This window comes from Arvicola amphibius, chromosome 10, assembly GCF_903992535.2.
Source record: "Arvicola amphibius chromosome 10, mArvAmp1.2, whole genome shotgun sequence".
Taxonomy (NCBI): Eukaryota; Metazoa; Chordata; class Mammalia; order Rodentia; family Cricetidae; genus Arvicola; species Arvicola amphibius.
Genome location: NC_052056.1, coordinates 35,612,632 through 35,629,098, shown reverse-complemented (window position 1 = coordinate 35,629,098; position 16,467 = coordinate 35,612,632). Strand labels below are relative to the sequence as shown.

General features: G+C 38.0%; 1 protein-coding gene across 1 annotated transcript in view; it reads right to left on the bottom strand.

The window, feature by feature from the left end:
- The window catches only part of Epha6 (EPH receptor A6), a 917,349-nt gene that overhangs the window by 203,167 nt on the left and 697,715 nt on the right, over positions 1-16,467 (bottom strand). The gene's annotated exons all lie outside the window — the stretch shown is intronic.

The window sequence follows — 16,467 nt, the reverse complement described above, 5'->3', positions numbered from 1 at the left end:
AAATCAACTAAATAGAAACAAAGAGAACAATATAAAAAAAATCAGTGAAAAAAGTAGTGAAGGGAACCCTGATGGCTCTTTGGCTTGGAGAGGGGTGGAGTGGGGGTATGGGTGGAAGGGAGGGGAGGGAAGGGGGAGGAGGAGGGGAGGAGATAGAAATTTTTATAAAAAAAGAGAAAAAAAGTTGCTGTTTTTTTTTTTGAGAAAATCAGCAAAATAGACAAACCCTTATCTTAACTAACTAAAATGCAGAGAGGGAGTATCCAAATTAATAAAATCAGAAATGAAAAGGGTTGGAATAACAACAAACACTAAGACAATCCAGAGAATCTTAAGGACATAGATTAAAAACCTCTACTGCACCCAAGTGGAAAACCTAAAAGAAACAGACAATTTTCTCCAGAGGTACCACTTACCAAAGTTAAATCAAGATCAGATAAGCAATTTAAATAGATCTATAACCCCTAAGGAAATAGAAGCAGTCATTAGGTGGTGTAGGAGGTTCTTCTGTTCATTTGTTGCTTTCATTGGCTAACAAATAAAGAAACTGTTTTGGGCCTGATAGGGCAGATTTTAGGTAGGCAGAGAAGATAGAACTGAATGCTGGGAAGAAGGGGAGAGTGAGAGAGCCTCCATGGAGTTGCCAGGTCAGACATGTTGAATCTTTCCTGGTAAGCCACGACCTCGTGGTGATATACAGATTAATAAAAATTGGTTAAATCAAGATTTAAGAGTTAGCCAATAAGAGGCTAGAGCTAATGGGCCAAACAGTAATTTAATTAATACAGTTTCTGTGTGGTTATTTTGGGTGTAAGCTAGCCAGGAAGCCGGGACAAACAAAAGGCCCCTCTTCTTGCAACAATTATGTGTTTCTCAACCAAAGAAAGTCCAGGGTCAGATATTTCTTTGTACAGAATCTAACAAAACTTTTAATGTACAGTTAATGGCAATACTCTTCAAATTATTACACAAAATAGAAAACAGAAAGAGCATTGCCCAATTCCTTTTTTGAGGTCACAGTCACCCTGATACCCAAACTACACAAAGATGTAACAAAGAAAGAGAATTACAGACCGTTTTCCCTTAGATGTGAAATGAAAATCAGTGTGAAAATACTCAAAAAATTCATAAATTGAATCCAAGAATGCATTAATTGATCATCCACCATTATCAAATAGACTTCACCCCAGAGAAGCAGGGATGATTCAATATATGAAAATTAGTAAATGTAATCTATCACATGAATAAACTGGAAGAAAAAAAACCACTTGATCATCTCATTATATGATGAGGTCTTTTATCAGAGGCAGAAAAACCCATTATAAAATCTAATATTCTCTTATGACAAAAGTCATGGAGAGAGTTGGTACATAAGAAACATGCCAAAATATAATAGGGAAATTTATAACAAGTCTATAATCAACATCAAATTAAATGGAAAAAAACTCAAAGCAGTTCCACAAAAATCGGGAACAATAAAAGGTTGTTCACTCTCTCCATATCTCCCTAATATAGTACTTGAAATTTTAACTAGAACAACCAGACAACTAAATAAGTTCAAGAGGATATAAATTGGAAAGGCACAAGTCAAAATATTGTTATTTACAGATGATATGATAGTCTATATACACATGTGGTCCTAAAAATTCTACCAGGAAACTTCTACAACTGATAAAATACTTTCAACAAAATAGCTAAATTCAAGATTAACAAACAAACAAACAGAAAAGTAGCCCACCTCTATACAAAAGACAAATGGAAAGAAATTAGGGAAACAACATTTTTAAAAATAGTCTCAAATAATATAATATTTCTTGGGGTAACTCTAATCAAGCAAGTGAAAGACTTGAGTAATAAAAACAAATCTTTGAAGAGAGAAACTGCTGGAGCTCTCACCATTTCCAATTCCAAGTTGTATTATAGAACTATAGTAAAAACTGCATAGTATTGGCATAAAAGCAGACACATTGATGTTGGGATTGAATCACAGACACAGACATAAATATATATGCCTATGGATACCTGATTTTTGATAAAGAAGTCAGAAATACACATTGGCAGAAGGAAGCATCTTCAACAAATAGTGCTGGTCAAACTGGATCTCGGCATATAGAAGAATGCAAATAGATCCATGATTATTGCTCTGCATAAGTCCCAGTGGATCAAAAACTTCAAAATAAAACCAGATACACTGAACATGATATAAGAGAAAGTGGGAACAGTCTTGAATGCATTGGCACAGGAGTTGAATTTTTGATCAAAATACTGATACAGTGGTTATTAAGATCAGCAATTCGTAAGTGGAACCTCATAAAACTGAAAAGCTTTTGTAAGGCATAGGACTCCATCATTTGGACAAGGTGACATTCAATAGACTGGGAAAAGATGTTTACCAAGTCCACATCTGAAAAAGGACTAATATTCAAAGTATATAAAGAACTCAAGAAACTAGGTATCAAAAACAAAGTAATCCAATTAAAAATGGGGTACAGATTGAAATACAGAATTGCCAATAGAGGAAACTCAAATAGCTGTAAAACAATTAAAGAAATGTTCATCATCCTTAGCCATCAGAAAATGCAATCAAAATTTTGAGATTCTATGTTAAACTTGTCAGTTAAGATCAATAACATAGGTGACAGTTCTTGTTGGCAAAGATATGGAGCAAAGGAAATATTCCTTTGTTGCTAGAGGCAGTGTAAGTTTGTACAGCCACTGTGGAAATTAATATGGCAGTTCCTCAGAAAGTTGGAAATTGAGATATCTCAATACCCAGCAATACCACTCTTAGGCATGTACCTAAAAGGCATTCCATCCTATCACAAGACACTAGCTCAGCTATGCTCATTAAGGCTTTATTCATAATAGCCAAAAACTAGAAATAATCCAGATGCATCTTGACAGAAGAATTGATAAAATGTGGTATATTCAAACAATGAAGTATGATTGTTAAAAATACATCCTCAAAAATTTGCAAGATGAGTCGGGCGGTAGTGGTGCACGCCTTTAATCCCAGCACTTAGGAGGCAGAGGCAGGCGGATCTCTGAGTTCGAAGCCAGCCTGGTCTACAAGAGCTAGTTCCAGGACAGGCTCAAGAAACTACAGGGAAACCCTGTCTCAAAAAACCAAAAAAAAAAAAAAAAATTGCAAGATGGAACTAAAAAAAAAAAAAAAAAAAAAAAATCCTGAATGAGGTAACCCAAACCCAGAAAGACAAATAAGTTATATGTTCACTTATAGGAATATATTAGCCATTAATTAAATATTAATCAAGCTACATTCTATAGCTCCAGAGTGGTGAGGAAAAGAGGAGGGCTCTACAGGGGCTGCATGGATCTCCTGGGAAAGGAGAAACAGAATAGATTTTATGGATGGACTAGGGGTAGGTGGGGGATATAGAGCAGTGAGAGAGATGCCTGGAATTGGGAGAGGGGTGGAAGGTGGTGTGGAAACCTTGTACAGTTGAAACTTCCAGGATCTGTGAAGGTGATCCTAATGAGGACTCCTGGTAATGGGATATGAAGTCTCATCTGGTGATCTCTTGTCTCCAGGCAAGGCTTCCAGCAGCAAGACTGGGTTGTAGTCACTTGAGGTCTTGGCCAAAGGAGTCCCATAGAAATCCCCAAACTACCCATGCTCTTGCTAAGACAAAGGGTTGTTCTCTGCAAACTGACAGCAGGGCCTCATTGCTTAGACCAACACCCATACAAATTGAACCCTACTCATTGAGCATGGAAAAGGTGATCTGGGACCCACGTAGAGCCCTCACCCCCATGTTCTAGTCCGTTTGGTGCATTAAGGTACTCTTCAGGCTATTGAAACAGAAATATGTAGAAACCAACCCAGCCAGGTAATGTTTGACCTACTTTCTGACTTGCCTTAAAAATATGCTATGGCAATGGTGGCAGAGAACTTGGGAATAGCCAAACAATGTCTGATTTGACTTAAGGCCTGCTCTACAAGAAGGAACGCATACCTAACACTGTTTGAGTAACCAAGAACCAGAGACTAGATATCCCTGAAACTTAAGGTAAATCCAAACACTATTGTTCAAAAATATATCAATAAAAGGACTTCTAATGATATTTTTAATCCATAGATCACTGTCTTACCCAGTCATCAGCAGAGAGGCTTCCTCCAGCAGCAGATGGGAACAATGCAGAGATGCACAGCTAGACATTATATGGAGAGATATTTTCGGTGTGAGGTCTACATGAAATCTCTCCCTCAGAGCTCAGGGAATCTCCCAATATATGAAACAGAAGATTGTAAGAGCCAGACAGGATGGAGGACACCAGGAGAACAAGGTCCTCTGAATCAACAGGGCAAGGTGCATATGAATTCACAGAAGACACAGGACCAACCCTGGTCTACACCAGGTACTTTGCATATAGGTTATAGCTATTTGCCTAGATTTTTATTTTAATTTTTATTTTTTTAATGCAACTTGACCGTGAGAACAAGTGGTGTCTGACTCTTATGCCTGCTCTTGGAATTGTTTTCCTCCTGTTGCTTTGCTGTGTCCAATTTTGATATGATAGTTTTTGCTTCATCTTATTATATTTTATTTTGTTCTGTTTGGTGTTACTCTTAGAAGCCTGTTCTTTTCCAAAGAGAAACAGAAAAGGAGTGGATTTGGATAGTAGGGACAATGTGGACAAACCAGAAGGAATGGAGGGAGGGAAACTATAATCAAGTTATAATGCATGAGAATAGCATCTATTTTCAATAAAAGAAAAATGTAAATTTGATCACATTATACTCTCCTTCAAGAGTTCTCTTTATCGCTAGAAAGAATTATGCTCTGAATTCAACTTCTTCCACAATCTGCTTCCTGCTTTTCAATCTGCTTTTATCCTACCCCCCGTCTTTGGCTGTTTCAGTTACAGAGGCTCTCCTGTTCTACAGTCAGACTTTTCACCATCCTTACGCTAGGTTTTCTCTTCACCTCAAATTCTTTCTGTAGATTCCATAGACATCTTGACCTTTCAGAATCATGATCTCAGAGAAATCTGAACTCATATCCAGACTCAAAGAGTCTCCTTTTCTTGTCTCCTTTTATTTCTTTATTTTTTTTCATTTGTACCTGCCAACACTTTACATTTTATTATGCTTTATTATCTATTTACTGTCTGTCTACTTGTTAGGCTCCAGGGCCCCATGATGCTCTTGTCTCCGTAAGGTTGTTTTATTTTCACCCTGTCCTATTCTTTGAAATTAGGCGCCTCAACAGATAGATATCTGTTGAATAATAAATGAAGGAAATCCACTCATCACATCACTAAGGTCAAAGCTGTTCTTTAGACTATCCTACTACAATGAAAAACTCAGCACTTGTTCTTTATAATACAGACGTCATTAGCCGCACATGGCCAGTGAGCATCGGAAATGTCACCAGTGAGAGCAGATGTCCAAAGCACAAATTTCCTAAAAAATTTCATTTAGACAAGACTAAGTACGTGTCTGACATATAGATACTATAGCTCTTATCTCTGTAAGACAAGTATATTCTTTCATTTTAAAATATTTTCTTTGGAACATTAGGACTGTTCTGTTCTGATTTCTATCTATTTGGCATAAGTCTTATGGGATATCTTTTTTTTTTTTTTGTTCCTCCTCCTCTTTTTGTGTAGAAAGAGGACTGGTTTTTTTTAAAAATGAATTATTTTCTTATTTCAATTGTGTTTTCAAGAGATATTTTTTTTAATTAAAAATATTTAACCAATCTGACAGGTGTAAGATGATATCTCAAAGTTGTTTTGATTTGCATTTCCCTGATAGCTAAGGAGGTTGAGCATGACTTCCTGGATATTGGAAATAGACACGATTGCTGGGCACATTGGAAAATTGGAAAAATTGGAAACTTGAGGGTGGGGCGAGACGGGGCCAAGGGAAGATGGGGAGAGAAAAGCGTGAAGGGGAGAATGGGGGGAGCTCGGAGGAATGGGATGCTTGGAATACAGGAAGGGTGGATATGGGAGCAGGGAAGCATATATCTTAATTTAGGGAGCCATCTGAGGGTTGTCAAGAGACTTCACTCTAGAGGGGTTCCCGGGTTTCCAGGGAAATGCCCCCAGCTAGTTCCTTGGGCAGCTGAGGAGAGGGAGCCTGAAAAGGCCAGTTCCTATAGCCATACTGATGAATTTCTTGCATATCACCATAGAACCTCCACCTGGCGATAGATGAAGAAAATGACAGAGCCCCACATTGGAGCACCGGACTGAGCTCCCAAGGTCCTGATGAGAAGCAGAAAGAGGGAGAACATGAGAAAGAAAGTCAGGACCGTGAGGGGTGCGTTCACCCATGGAGACGGTGGGACAGAACTAATGGGAGATCACCAACTCCAGTTGGAATGGGACTGATGGAACATGAGACCAAAACCAGACTCTCTGAATATGGCCAACGGTGGAGGCTGACTGAGAAGCCAAGGACAAAGGTGCTGGGCTTTGATTCTTCTGCATGGACAGGCTCTGTGGGAGCCTCCTCAGCTTGGTTGATTACCTTCCTGGACCTGGGGGGAGTTGGGAGGACCTTGGTCTTAACATAGAATAGGGAACCCCTATGGCTCCTTGGCCTGGAGAGGGAGGGAGGGGGGTATGGGTGGAGGGGAGGGGAGGAAATGGAAATTTTTAAATATAAAAAAATAAACCATATAAAAATATTTAATTATTTGTATTTGATATGTATAGATGTTTTGTTTTCATGCATTTATGTGCACCACATGTGTGTCTATTGCCCAAGGAGGCCAGAAGAAAGCATCAGATGCTTTAGAACTGAAGATAACTTAGAACCGAAGTTACAGGTGGTTGTGAACTCCTGTATGACTACTGCGATCCACATCTACTCCCTCTGTTAAAGCAGCCAGTGGTCTTAACTGTCAAACTTTCTCTTCAGCTCATGACCGATAAGTTTATTAGTTTTTAAATTTTATTTTTTATTTATTTTTTGTTTTTTGACTCAAGTTTCCCCTCCTCCCCTTCCTTCTAGTTCCCCCCCTCCCCTTTTGCACAGACCTGTCCCCCATCTGCCTTCCCTCAGAAAAGAGCTGGCCTTCCAGGGACATCAACCAAACACAGCATAGCAATCTACAGTAAGGATAGGCACACACCCTCAATTCAAGATTGTCTGAGGAAGCCCAGTAGGAGGAAAAGTGTCCCACAGGCAGGCAAAAGAGTCAGTGACCGCCCCCCACTCCCGCTGTTAGGAGTTCCACAAGAACACTAAGCTACTCAGTTGTATCACTAGTGCAGAGGACCTATGTCAGACCCCTACAGGCTCCCTGATTTCTGCGAGCTCTCATGAGTCCTGTTCAGTTGATTTTATTGGCTGTGCTCTCATGGTGTCGCTGATGCATCCGTTTCCTCTGATCTTTCTTCCCCTCCTCTGCAGGACTTCCTGAGCTCTGCCTAATGTGTGGCTGTGAGACTGCATCTGCTTCCATCAGTTGCTGGATGAAGTCTCTCTGGTCTCTGATGAAGATTCTGCTAGGCTCTGGCCCCAGAACAGTCTGCAGGCAGGGTAAACTGTAGGTTGAAGGTTTTGTGGCTGGGTTGGTGTCCCAACCCCTCCACTTGAGGCCTTGCCTGGTTACAGAAGGTAGCTGGTTTAGGTTCCGTGTTCCTTATTCATAGGAATCTTTGCTAGGATTACTCCATAGATTCCATGGAGCTTTGCTTGAAGGTGTATTTGCAGCGTGTGAATGCAGTGCCTGTAGAGGCCAGAAGAGGGCATCAGATTTTCGTGGAACTGAATTTGCTTCTTTGTCAGGTGTGAGAACCCAATCCCAGTCCTTTGGCAGAACCACTAGAACTGTTAAACAACGGAAAAGCAATCCTTTGGAAGGGAGACGAGAGCTGTTAAACACCTCTCTATCCTGAATGAGGCGTTGATTACTCCTTGTATACCTCAATAATTTTTGGGTTAGATATTTGACCCTTACTTCAGATAGTTTAGAATTTTTTTTAATGGCACAATTTTCTTACTGAATGGATGTGATATCTTTTATTCGCTCTAAGATCATTACATAGACTCTCTTTGTGTATGTGTGTGTGCACGTGAGTGTGTGTATGTATGTTTTCAAATTACTATTTTAAGTTGCTAGCCTCAAACTTAATAGCGATCCCCTTCCTGCCTCTATCTTGCTGGTGCTGGAATTGCAAATGCTGTTCCATTCCCAGCTCTCACACAGAACTAGAAAAAAAAGCAGGCAGACTTCCATTTTTGTTTCTTTTTCAGTTTTGTGATCATTAATGGGTTTCTTTTTTTCCTCTTGATTGCTCTTTGTACTTTTAAATCCTGGCTGTGCATTCTTCTCCATCTGAACAGCTGCTCCCTTGAATGAGAAAGGGGTCCGTAAATTGTTGAGTGATAGGCTTAACTTCAAGGATGAATAGGCAAGTCTGCCCATTCCTGTCCCCTTGTAAAACATAGGCGAGCTTTACATCTGAATGCTTAGTTCTGTTGCTTTCCTGAATTCTTCCTCTGCTTCCCTAGACGTCTGCATCCTCATTCAGCTTATAGGAATATGCTACCACTTCCAGTGGCTGTACGTGCAAGAAAATGCTAGGAGACAGTATGGTGAACAAGAGTTTGGTGCCAAGGCCGTCCTTTACTCATTCTGGGTTCTGAGTGCTTTCCTGGCTCTATTTTGTCAGCTAATGAAGAACTTTTGTTTAAAGTGGGGTCAGTGCCAAGAGTTTTTCTTGTGTATTCTTTGAAATGTGTGTTCCCCCGCTTTCTGGCTCATCCATTCCCATCCATGTAATATTTCCATTTGCACATACTCATTAAAACCTCCAGAGATTTTTCTCATCATTGTTAACATTAATTTACATATATTCTCAAGTATGCACGGTCACTGTCATTTTAGTGTAATTTTGGGAGGAAAGTGAAGATTTTAACATGCCTTTGTTAATGGATACACATGTTCTGTAATACTGATTATATATACTAAGAAGTAATGACAATACTGGTTTTAATTTGCTCTCAACCATTCTTTTAATATCATGTTATTTACATTAAAATCTTAAAGTGCAGCCTTCATCTTCTTCCATGCTGTGCATTAATTCAAGATAAACTGTATTTCTAAAACTTCCAAGAGCATGACACAGTTTGTCTCTAAATGAACTGTGTTCCTGTTTCACATATTGGTTAATTTACTACAATTTTATATCAGTTACCATTAATAGACTATTCAGCAATTCAAAAAGCAAATATTTTAACTTGGTTAAGTTCTTACAGGTTAGTTTATCAAAAAGGGATCTGCATTATAACTTTTGATATTCTTTTTAAGACATTGAAGAGCGTGCGTCATGATATTTTAAGCTTTTTAAAAGGTTTACTTATTTTTATTTATGTGTGTGGGTCTTTTGCCTGCTTGTTTGTCAGTGTACTATGGGCATACCTGGTGCCTGAGGATGTCAGAAGAGGGTATTGAACTCATAGAACTAGAGTTGTAGACAGTTGTGAGCCTGTGTTGGCACTAGGGAATGAACCTGGGACCGCTGGAAAGGCAACGTGCCCTTAACTGTTGAGATTTCTCTCTGACCCCAACCATCATGATAAGTTTCTTTAAGTCATGTCAAAAGTTGCATGCATATTGCCTATATATATTAAACACTTGCATTGCTTCCTAAAAGTCCAGACATATTTTAGAATATATCTAAACTTTATTTTATTTTTTAATATTTTTTTATTTTCTGTGTATGAACTTTTGCCTAAATATATGTACACAAATCTTATGCCCGATGCCCAAGGAGGCCAGAAAAGTTCATCAGATCCTTGGGAATATGGAGCTACTGATGGTTTTAAGATTCTGATATGGATACAAGGAGCTGAATCCAGGTCTTCTGCAAGAGCAACTAGTGCTTTGAACTCTTGAACTGTTATTCTAGCCCCTATTTTAGTCTTTGAAGGCATTATTGTACTTCCCATTTTTTTCTGAAGCACATTAATATTTCCTTGTCCACATGAATGAATTAAAATAGGCACGTATATAGGGTAGAGGTAAAAGTATGAACAGAGGAAAGAAGAAAAATGGGGCAAAAAAGCCCCCATGTGCACTCAGGATATAAGTACATATGAGAGAAAAATAGCCACTAATGTTTGAGAACTTTTCATATAATTAAGTCATAGAACATGGAGAAAAATATATCTTCTGGACCACACATGCTTGCCTTGGGTACATACCTTATTTTTAATTTAAAACTGAATCACCACAGTAAGCCACTTGATCTAGTATTCTGTATTTATAAATAAAAAAATTGTAGGGCCACATAGTGAATTAGAGCCAGCCATAGTTATAGTTACATAATATAAGTCTCTCTCTGTCTCTCTGGCTCTCTCTCTCTCTCTCTCTCTCTCTCTCTCTCTCTCTCTCTCTCACACACACACACACACACACACACACACACACACATTTTGGGAATAGGATAAAGGCTCCTTTAAAACTTTTATCCACACTCCCAGAGCATAGTCATTGAGACTCTGAGGACAGTCCTGGGATCCAGGAAATGGAAGGAAAGTCCCCAGATGGTGAGAATAGGAGGAGAGAGTTCAACAAGGGGTAGTAATACACCTTTTAATAAAGTCCATGGAGTTAGCAGTACTAGAAGATGGATGAAAGTACTTAGGCAAAACAGAAGGCAACAACTGTGCCCAGCATATCACTATTTTTTGACATAAAGAGGTAAAATAAGAACTCTAATTTGCAAAATAACAGTTATTCATGAAAGCTCATGTAATCAAAGAGGGAACAGGAAATCATCGAGTTTATAATTTTGGTTTCCAGTACTAAAGTTCTATGAAGATGATAATTTGTTTTCCTGATAATAGTCTTAAACTTTCTCTTTTCTCTTTGTTAAAGCTAGTATTTTCAGAGGTACAAAGAGTAAAACTATCAGCGGTGAGTATCACACCTGGATGTGAAGTGTGGCTGGAACGCTACCTGGCAAACTATTTTTACATCCATGCATGTGGGCATGAAATCATGCAGAGCGCTTACCTACTTTACTTTTAATTCAGAAGTAAATGCTGAGCACTATGGGAAGCCTTCTGAAACTGGTCGTATTGAATATGAGTTTTCCTTCCTTTCCTCTATTGACAGAAAACAATTTTAAAGTTATAATTGTGTGTCAGTATACTTCCCTTGAGTAAAATTTATATTGACATCATTTTTATTAATTTTCTACTCTGCTATGTTTTCTTTGCTGCATTTATTAAGGTAATATTTTGGTATTACCCCATATTCATTACATATTAAAATGTATTAATACATGATATTTCCTGTGAGTACATAAGTTTGAAGTAAGTGGATAAATTAACACTAATGACTTAATTCCATAAGGAAATTTACTATTGTTGAAGCATATATATATATGTGTGTGTGTGTGTGTGTGTGTGTGTGTGATTTAAATGTCCGTATACATACACACACACATATAATTTAAATGATGTTACCATATAATGGGGGACAATGCCACCCCCAGACATTACAAACTATCAAATAAGAATTGTAGTCCCAGGTATGGGTTGCTTCTTTCCTATTTGTTGGTCAGTGGGATCCTCTAGAACATCCCACCGATATCACAGGCTATTGGCATTGGTTTATTTCAACACATGGATGTTAATGGTTACAACCTATTGCTGGGGATTACAACATACCTGAGTCATAGGACATGGACAAATCAAGCTGGCACAGATATAAAAGATTCATCCATAGTACTTAACTTTAATAATGGAAGAAGATCTTATGGATGCGATTAGAGAAGTTATGAACAGTCTTCCCCACCCTTGAGCCCTGGTAGCTATAATAGTGAGTAAAGTGGAAAGATTTGCCTACTGGTGCAATGTGGTAGAATATTATGGCAGTAACCAGTGACTTTCTACCACTCCATGCAAGATGAAAACCATACTTGGTAGCATTTACTGGGCCAAAACCTATGGCTGGTTAGGTCATAGGCCGTAAGAGAGAACCCAGCACTATTATTTTGCTAGAAGGGCAAAGTAATAAATTTCCTTGTAAGTTCTTATCTGTGCTGGTCTTGAACTCACAGAGATCCGCCTGCCTCTGCCTCCCGAGTGCTGGGATTAAAGACGTGCGCCATCACCGCCCAGCGAGAAGCTTCTTTTTATAGGGAATAGCATTTAATATTCAAACTCACAACCAACCAATTTGCAGAAAATAGAGACGGTGGCATTATAAGCTCAAAGTGGAACAGTTATAAAACAGTTCTTCCCACCAGGGCTCAGGGATCAAGAAAGAAGGGAGAGAAAGCTTATAATAACAAGAGGGATAGAAATCTCCAGCAAAAACAGCATTTGCAGGACATGACAGCTCAGTTGCACACAGGAAAACACAGAAGCTATGAGTGAATGTATAAGACAGGTCAGTCCAGCTCAAATCCTAGCATGGGTGTTGGAGGGACTCATAAATCCCACTCCTACCTGAGGAGACATTAGCAACTGATGGCTACGGAGAAGGGAGTATCAGCTACTTCAGGGATACGGGCCCCAAGAGACTGTACACTCTCTGATACACATATGCATACAACTCCAAAATATAGAGGTAGAAAGTACATAAAGTTGAGAGAAAAAAGTGGTAGTACAGGTAAGGGAGAAATTGGAGGGGAGGAAATGGAGAGTGGAGTTGATTCAAACACATTATATGCATGTGTGTATATTAAATATAAATTAAAAAGTATTGTATTGAAAACAGAATTGTACACTACAAAAAGGCAAATATTAAATAGTTACTTAAGAAGCTAACTGTTCAAAGTAGACTTTTTTTTTATTTTATTTTTTTTCTCCATTCCCCCTCCCTCTCCTGTCCAGAGAGCAGTAAGGGTTCCCTGCCCTGTGAAAAGTCGAAGTTCCTACCCCCTCGATCCAGGTCTAGGAAGGTGAGCATCCAAACAGGCCAGGACCCCCAAAGCCAGTATGTGTAGTAGGGACCAAATCCAGTGTCATTGTCCTTGGCTTCTCAGCAGCCCTCATTGTCTGCCATGTTCAGGGAGACCGGTTTTATCTCATGCTTTTTCAGTCCCAGTCCAGCTGGGCTTGGTAAGCTCTGAATGGATCAGCCCTACCATCTCAGTGGGTGGGAGCACTCTTGTTTGGTTGTTTGCTCATTTTTTTTTTCCTAGGCTCTTTGCAAAATTTTTTTTTAAGGATCATTGTGGCAGAGAGTGAAGAATAGGCAGTGGTGGGTCAACAGAAAAATCAAGACAACAATGAAAAGCTGTGATGCAATTGCATTAGTTTAGCAAAGGTTTCATTAAGTCATGAGAATCATGAAATAGACATAACAGATTCCCTAATCTGTTCACCAGCAGAATCTAACCTGACCAAAGAGGGTCATGCTTTACATCATAAAACTGGGTCAGGGAAGAAAGGAGGCTACTAGATATTAAACAAACAAGCTAGCTCCAGCTTTGAAACATCAGAAAAAAAAACTGTATCTCAAACTGCATAATATTATTACTTCTCTATCAGTGACCAATTGTTTAAGGAAAAAATTTAGAAACTACAAAACTAATATCTATTATCATGCATACATCTAGTGCTACCCCCTAAGATTAGCTTCGAAAATAGTTTTATATTCTAGCCTTACCTCTATCAAGACTAAATTATACTGTGGGTTTTCTTACAATTCCTATGTATGACATATTATATTTCTTTGTCAAGAGGGTTATCTTTTCCTACTGTGAAGGGCATGTATTTAACACATGCAGAATGATATATATGCCCCATTTCATCAAATTTCTAACAAGACTATTGATAAATCATTTAAGTGATTTAATAAAACTCGAATTTTATTAAAATGCAGTTTCTTCCTTTTACACCAGCTTCTCCACTAATATTTTATCCTCCCTCCTTTCCCAGTTAGTGCCTTCTTTATTAATTAAAAAAAACGACCATGTCCATTTAGTTACAAACTGGGATGTGCACCTCCTTATAATGCAGACATCTCTTATTGCAAACCTGTAGGAACTGCACTGACAAATCAGTAGCATTATTTCAGCTATAAGAAGTTTTAATTTGTCATCTTATGGAAAAATTGTAATTTTTAGCATTATGTGGCTGTTTAATTGAGACATTTATCATTTGATAAACACAACATCCCATTTTCTTGGCTGGGGCAGCTCCTATGAAATTGTGTTTGAGCACATTGCCTATCTTTCATCACTGGGAACTCCGTGGGCCTAAGCAGGCTAATTTGGAACACTAGATCTGAAGTGATGAAGCTTTAGTCTGTTTCCCAAAATTTGCTTAGTAGCACTTAAGCAATAACTCTACTAATTTTAGATCCCTCTTAAGGGGAATTATTCATTTTCTTGAACAAGCTAAGGCCTCAACTGTCCTCACCACTGAGTCTTCCTGTCTTTAAATTGCTTAAAGCTCAGTCCCAGCAGCAGCAGCTTTACACTTCTCACTTAGCCTTGCTTTCCCAGGAGATATTTTGGGATTTCTCACCGCAATATAAAATCTATATAAAGAGGCCCTAGCTAATGGGGACATTTTGGTACACTTTCATCTTCGGGTAATGAAATGGTTCAGGCATTGGGTATGTGAAATAGTGGCAAAGCCACAGAGGAGCAGTAGCCTGCTATGCGTATGGATTGCTGTAGCAAATACAACAGCATTTCTCAAATAATATATGGCCATGTCAAAATGGAAACTGAACTTCTTTCAAAAGAATCATGCTTATTAATGTTTAGGGGAAAGGTTAATACATTAAATTCACAGCTAAGAATCTTGAAATAGTCATCATGTCTAATGGAATAGAGAAAAATATCACTACTGCTTTTGTTTGACATTTGTGATTAGTGAACGATGAAAAACATGCACTCACAGTGATTGATGCAGCCTCATAAAAATGTCGGTCCATTCCCACCATTCTGTTGCTTTATTTCAATGCAGAGTGGACTAAAGTAGCCTTTCTCCTGTATCTCAGGCCAGAAAGCTCAACACTGTGCTTACATATCCAAGCCCATACTGAGACTGAGTACTGCAATTACCGTTTACACATCAATATGAGACACAAACTAGGCAATGCTTGGGAATAGTTAATATTTCTATATGTTAATCAGTCATTTAGTCAATTTGGTTCTATATAAAATCCATGTACCCAAAAAATTAGTTTGTAATATAAAATTTTAGTGGAGAAAAATACCCCAGTATGATGATTGTAGAGAGTTAGGAGAAAGTGCCTAAGTACGGACAAACACCATTATGAGGAAAGCTGTCAGTTTTATATGAATGTGGCAAACACTAGACAGAGTTATAGATAGGAACTGAGCTTGAAATCCTAGAAAAAAAAATCAGGCTCCTTATACACACAATCTCTATTGTGTATAAAGCAATGTTCTAAGCATCATGGGAGATAAAATAGAACCTGTATTTATAGATCAAGACATCTGTGATCCTTTATTCCAGTGTATTAGAGGATAACCTTCAATTAAATATAAATGAATATAAACTACATATTGGGGGTCCACATTGCAGATTTGAGAGGGAAGAGAAAATTCAGGTGGGTCACAAAAGAAAGGTAAGGCCAAGAGGATACATGAAGGTATGTAGTACACTAAGTTTAAGGTTTGATTTCCCAGGTCATCATAAGTCCTCAGGATCTGTTACAGAGGCAGTTGGTTGCTCTGAGTTCAGAAGAACAATTCAGGTGCTAGAGGGACTTAGCATCAAGCTACTTAAAGACAGAAAGAACCAAGGGTGAGTGCAGTGGATTTATACATCAGAACCCATTTTTATATTAGCTGAAGAGATTTTATATACTGTACCATAAGTATAATATGTTTTTTTAAAAAGCAAACAATATTTTATCAAAGCTAGATTAAAAAGTTCTTTGCAGAGGACATGGATAGAATAAAAAGAACTTTTAACTAGTAAAAAACACTTTAAAATTATTGACAAAGTATTTTATGTTTAAAAAATTAATTGCAGTATAAAAATCATAATTTAAAAAGTAGATAAAACTACTTTTAGTAGATAAAAAGAGAAATATGGACAGCAAAATAGACAATTGAAAGATGCACAAAGTCAGTAGGAAAATGAAAATTAAAATGTAAATGAGATTCCCCTGAAAATTCACCAGAACAGCTAACTTTGCTTTAGTTTGTTAAAATAACAGAACTAAGAACTACAAATGACATCAAGCACATGCCATGATCATAATCAGTAGTGGATATGAAGAATGTGATACTCAGGAAAATAACTGTTTGGCAGTTTCTGATGAAGTTAAATATATATTTATCATATGGTTCAGGTATCACACCTTAAAGTATTTTCCCAAGATAGATGTAAATACATCTTCTCCTAGATACTTGTTCTTACATGTTGATGGAAACTTTATAAATTGAGAATATTTTTCACAGTCTAAATGATCTGTGCTCCACATACACACTATTTTCAAAAGAATAAAGAAATAACTTTTCAGTGCAGTAATGTAGAAG